This window comes from Chelon labrosus (genome assembly GCF_963514085.1).
Source record: "Chelon labrosus genome assembly, chromosome: 22".
In the NCBI taxonomy this organism is placed as follows: Eukaryota; Metazoa; Chordata; class Actinopteri; order Mugiliformes; family Mugilidae; genus Chelon; species Chelon labrosus.
Genome location: NC_140355.1, coordinates 10,313,465 through 10,319,893, shown reverse-complemented (window position 1 = coordinate 10,319,893; position 6,429 = coordinate 10,313,465).

Genomic DNA, 6,429 nt, shown 5'->3' with positions numbered 1-6,429 from the left:
GTCTTGTTGTCTTCCCCTACTCATTTTGTAGTCTGCCTTGTTGTAGTAGAATTATGTTCATTTAGGTTCTGCAGCTAGCATTTATTAAATGTTGACTAAAGTGCTGATTACTTTTCAATTACTTGCCTGATCTTTAAAATTATGGAAAACTGAGAAAAGTCACAAATGTTTCCAAGGCCAAACTGATGTCTTCCTTGCTTGTTTTGACACGAACAATGGTCCACAGCTGAGTACGTTGAGTGTGACCACATCAGCAAGAGGAAATAAAATATGTATCCCTGACAGAGCACCCTGAAACTGGACAGTGATGGCCCTAAGTCACTCATATTTAATTTACATACTGCCAAATCATAGCAATCACACAATCATAGCCTTACAGATATACTGAGAAACTCAACAAAAGCTAGCTTGCGAGACAATGAGGAGGGAAATTTAGTGACTCCTAGTGGTGAGGTCAGGCACTGCAACCAACTGTTACTTCTCCATCAGCCTTTCCTTTCCAAAGGCGTAGGGAGAACTTCATTTATCCTTCTGCCAGCCACAACATTAAAACCGCTGACAGGTGAAGTAAATAACATTGACCATCTTGTGACAATTCAATGTTCTGCTGGGAAACTTTTGAACCTGGCATTCGTGTGGGTGTTATTTAGACAAGTACCCACCTAGACCAGACCAGGCACCCCCACCCCGTACACTCCTTGATGACAGCAGCCATGACAGCATCAGATGCAGGGTACGGCGCTACCAAACGTTTACCCAGCATAGAGCCGATGGAAAAGCTCAAATCTAAGCTTGAAAAAGCAACAAAGGCTTTCTCTAGAGCCAGTCTGTCCCTTCTGGGCTGCTGTAGAAAAAATGTCAAAACAACATGGTTCCACCACGGTGGAATCAGTGGTAGAGAACCTGGACCTTCTGTAGATGTCAAGGGTTTGTGCCAAACTGCAGCCCGATTCTTTCACTGGAGAAATTTTAGAAACTTCAGTGAAGGTTAACGGAAGCTTCTTCCTTCATTAGTATGCTAATTTTGTAATACTCTGGTAGACTGGTGCTCTGAGTACTAAGTACAGGTACGTGTATAGAGCATACAAGGAGAGAGTAGTCACAAGATGAGTAAATATATACGAAAAACAAGGATTTCTCAGCTTCAGAAGTGAGCAAACGCGTGTAAAAACAGAAATTATCATCAATAACAAACTACATCACACCTGTGGGACTGCTGACTGCACATACACACCGCATCGTGGATCACACATACCAATGTATGATTAATCCCATTTATTGACGTGTCCTATAATGAGCTTTTTCACTCTCCTACCCTCCCTGGGGAAGGCAGGTTGGCATCAGCTAATTAATGAGCACACAAGGGGGAATTTAGGTCACCAGAAGGGCTGGGAGAAGAGAACGAGAGGGGACTGAGCAGCACTCGCCTCGATCGATACGTCACAGGGAAGAAAACGGAGAGCCAAAAAACGGGGTGAATGAGTACAGGCTTCCTGGAAATTAGACTCTTTTGACAGAAAAGGTAAGGTGGACGGTGAACACGAGGAGCCAAAGCGCAAGTGGTGACAGGTAGCAGGAGATTTAGAACCAGTTACGGCTGAAAAAAAGGAGACAAGGGGAAGTTTCTGACCTTAAACTGACGCACAATCCGCCTCATAGAAGGTCAAACACCCACATACTGTACATTTATCCCTCCGCACAGCTCTTTTCCCTCCCTCTCGTTTCACCGCCTCTCATTCTTCTTCCACTGCCTGAAGGGTTTTGGGAAAAATGGGGACAAAAGGGACGTAAACAGGTAAGTGGGTCACACGTTTTGTTGCCGTAGTGAAATCACCTCTGTGACGTGTGAATGCAAAAATAGAGTGTAGTCGCACAGAAACTGTATCGGCAAAAACCACTTCTTAATTACTCGAGCAATAAAACGTGACAAATTGATAGGTAACACGTTTTATCAGCTGCGTCCAGCGGTCCTGAAGCAATTAACATGTATTTATAACCTGCACAATTCCTATCAGTCTGTTTTTTTCACTTTGTGTTTACTGTTATTTAGCAATAATCTGATAATCTAATACACTGAATGTGCTAGATATTACCTGCTTAACATCAGCATGTTAGCAGCTCCCCTGTAGACATATTAGATGCTCAATCTCAGCATTTAATTCAAAGCACCGCCGTGCCTCAGAGCCACAACCATGGCTGCTGGGTCTCGGTCTCATTTGCACTTTACAGATGAAAAAAAAAGTTATTTAAAAGAAAAATGAATGAATTAATGAACTGATTAATGACGAGCCGTCCAACGAAGAACACTCCGCGCACAAAAGAGGATATATATTTATCGCCGATCTCCGTCTTTCTGTCAGACTCTGTCGCTGATGCCTCGCAGGTGAAGCCCTCCTGCTGCAGCCACCCCTCTTCACTACCCTCCACTTCACAGCTTTTGTCAGCCAGCAGCTACCACTTGTGTAAATCATTCCAGCTCACGGTGCCTCCATAACTCCAGACCTGCGCTTTGTTCCAGGAGAGAAGCTGCAGGAAATTGCAACAAGCGCACTTTTTTTAAAAAATTTTTTTTGTAAAAAGCTCTTAATGGACGTCATCCTCCCACTGCAGCCCCGAGACTTATTTGAGGTAAAATTGTGTCTATGGTAGCAGAGTGATTTCTTGGAGTGTGTGTGGCTTACACCTGACATAATCTGTTTTTTTTGTGTGTGTGTGTGTTTGATGTTGCAGTCTGAATTTTAGCACGAATCCACTTGTATGTTTCCAATAATATTTCATATTTGCATTCTGTTTATGGAATTGTGAAACAGTGACACTGACCTCAGACAGAAACACTTACAGTATTTGTTAGTAGCAACGCATGTTTCAGGAGTTATTTTTGCATTTCCTCAAAACATATTTATTCCCTGGAATAAATTAGTGATTGGTTCTGAAAGTCGACGTTCTCTGAATGTTAAAAAATGTTCAACCCTGATGGTAACCCCGAACGGTAATAAACAAACCCAAATACACTGGAGACATACAATATTTACACAAACACGATTTGTCATGCTAGAAGCTTGCGTGAGGCTATTGAATCCAGGCTGTAAACATGTTTATTTCTGTGGAAAAGTTGGACATTTTAGCCCGAGGCAACCGAGCGGGCAACCAAGAGGTTCAGGTGCGCGCAAGACAAAACAACACAAAAAAAGTGTAAACCTTCAGAAAATGCATCAACGCAGTGGACGGCAACATAAACAGAAATAGTCCGCCTTTGACTGTGCGATGCGCATTAATGTTGACAGAGGCATCGACATCAAAGTATACAGATAGACCCCCCCCCACACAAAGATGAGGGTTTACTATTAGATTCTCACCACCCACAGAACTCAGAGTTCTCGCAACTACAGAGGGGAATGAAAAGGCGTACAGGCATGTCAGAGAAACACTTCTGGTTGCCCAAACTGGGCTTTGTCAAAACCACAAAAAGAGACCGAAAACACACACACAAAAACATCAGTGCAGCAGCACATGGCAGGAGTATCTTTAACACTTCAGGAACAGATTGAGACAAAAGCTTGTGCACCCTAGGGCCAACACACCCAGACACAGAGAACTCAGGTCAGGACTCAGGAGTCTACCTAGTGTAGCTTTATATCTGATGGACAAAGCACAATCTTTGAGGACCATAGTGTACGCATTTTGACAGAGAATGCCGAAGGTTCGAGAGAGGGATGAAAGAAGCCACCGAGAACAACCATTACCAAACAGAGGGGTTGGTCTGAGGCATCACCCATCAACCACTTACAACATTCTGGGGACATGGACACAGTAAACTAGTATCAAAGAACTTCTTGACAACTATGGCGTTAGATTAGGGACTTCTGAAAGAAATAGGACTTAGTAGGAAGTCGGGAGGAGCTACAAACCGTTCAGTAGAGGACTGGCTTCTCCCGATTCATTCTGATCAGTTGGTCTAGTTTCTTCATTCAGCTTAGCACCCATTTACACCTCGACTTTGGTGAAACTAACGACTCTAGTGAGTTGCGCTAATGACAATCCAGAGGTTGAATGACCCCATCCACTCTCAACTGGACCACAAGAGACTCCCACCAGTCCGATTAAAACTGAAGAAGCTACTTGGATGAGTGGCGAAATGTCTTCAGGAAACTCTATAAGTCCAGTAGTTTCATCTTGTTTTTTTGATTACACCAAGACCTGGGACTTTACAGACATAGAACTGAGGAAGCATTTTGGACATGAGGTATAACATCTTCAATCAACCCAATCCTTTTATTTAAATATGTACAGTACACCATGACCTGCACTACTGATTCTTCACAGATATGCCGTAAGTGGTAAAGCAATAGTTCCTACACACCTTTTTTTAACATGTCCACAAATATTCTTCAGATACTGATAACATATAATGTTGAATTATTTAGATAAAGAAATAAAACGCCAAGCAGATTTGTTTTGTGCAGGAGATGCGAAGAATCAGCATGAAGGGCGAGATCATTTATTACTAAAACCTTGCACCTAAAAGGTTGCCTCGTCAGCTCTAGGCTCAGTCCTGTGATTTAGGGTCATCTGTTATCTCTATATTTTCCTTTTTTTTTTTGTCTTGGTTTCTATCTGTCTCCGTATGAATCATGTGATCACCGCTTGTACAGAATGCAGCGATAAGAAGAAAATGAGATCGTTTGTTGTTCAACCACAGACTCGATGCTGCCGTTGCCTCCAGCAGGGTTTAGCTGTGTTGGACCTCTCAGCCATAAATAAGGTGCTTAAACAATTATAGTAAATGTGGTGTCAACACCCCCTCTGCATACTCTACTCAAGCACTCGTGTACATAACAGAACTCAGCGTCTGCACGACTGAACTGCGCACAGTACACCACTTTAACGCCTTCACATCGCAGCAAAAAAATAAAATACTGCATCAGTAAGTCACTCAAACGCTGTCAGCTACCACCGACCTGATTTCCAATGTCAAATTGCAGAAATATGTGTGAAGTCTGTAGTCCACCTGTGAGCATTTCATTGTTCTAAGGGAGTATTTCTTGAGTTTTAACGTCTCGGAGGAAATGAGATCATTTGCAATCAGGCAAGCATAATGTGTGAATGTGGGAATAACAAGAAATCATTTGTGCACCTCACAGTTTCTGCACTTGGTTGGGATCACATGCAAGAAAAGTGTTTGAGAGAACACATACACCGATCAGCGTAACATTATGACCACCTTCCTAATATCGTGTAGGTCTCCCTTGTGGGTCCTGTGGTGTGTTAGGGGGGCTTTGGGTCCTATGGGTTGAGGGGAGGGGCCTCTGTGGATCATCCCACAGATACTTGATCAGTTTAGGATCTAGTGAATTTGGAGGCCAGGTCAACACCTTGTGCTGTTTTTCATGTTTTTTTGAGTTGTTCCTAAACCATTTGTGTGTGTCTGGGTCAGGGTGCATCCTGCTGGGGATGGCTGCTGCCATCAAGGAGTGTCATTGCAATGTGGTGGGGGTGCCTGGTCTGGTCTAAGTGTGTGGTATATGTCTAAATAAAATCCACAAGAATGCCAGGTCCAAAAGTTTCGCAGCAAAACATTGGATTGTCACAATTTTGTCAATGTTATTTACATCTCCTGTCAGTTGTCATAATATTGTGGCTGATTGGTGCATATTGTCTGAAGAAAGATTTGAATGAAATTGATCAAAAAAAGAAAAAACGAGAAGCAAAACATAATTCTAGCAAATTGAATCTTTTATGTACCATATCAAAAGCATCCATATCTTAAATGCTCTCAGGCCCTAGATATCATTCATTCATTCATCTTCTTTAACCGCTTGTTCCTGTGAAGGGTCGCGGGGTCTGCTGGAGCCTATCCCAGCTGTCACTGGGCGAGAAGCGGGTCACACCCTGGACATGTTGCCAGGCTATCACAGGGCTAACACAAAGAGACAGACAACCATTCACACTCACATGCACACCTACGGCCAATTTATAATCACCAATTAACCTAATGAGCATTTCTTTGGACAGTGGGAGGAAGCCGGAGTACCCGGAGAGAACCCACGCAGACACAGGGAAAACTAGGCCCCTGAAGTTTAATATGAAGAACTTAATTTGAAATGGCAGCCACCAGAAAAGAATGGCATCCTTCTACCCTATGGTATTCTCATAACCCACAATCACGAAAAGTACAAGGTTGGTACTAATATTACCTCTTATTTGTGCAGAAAGGTGTTATGGTTTTGCAAATATCTGCCATCAATAAAGTAATGTCACATCAGCAACCACCTGGCCAAAACAGGACAATTAAATTCATACATTTTTCTGGTGGTCATCTGCTGTTTCTAATCACCTTTGTCCAAAATGTTCCACCTAAGCAAAAAGTTAATTAAAGGACCAGTGTGTATGATTTAGTTCCATCTAGTGGTGAGGTTGCAGATTGCAACC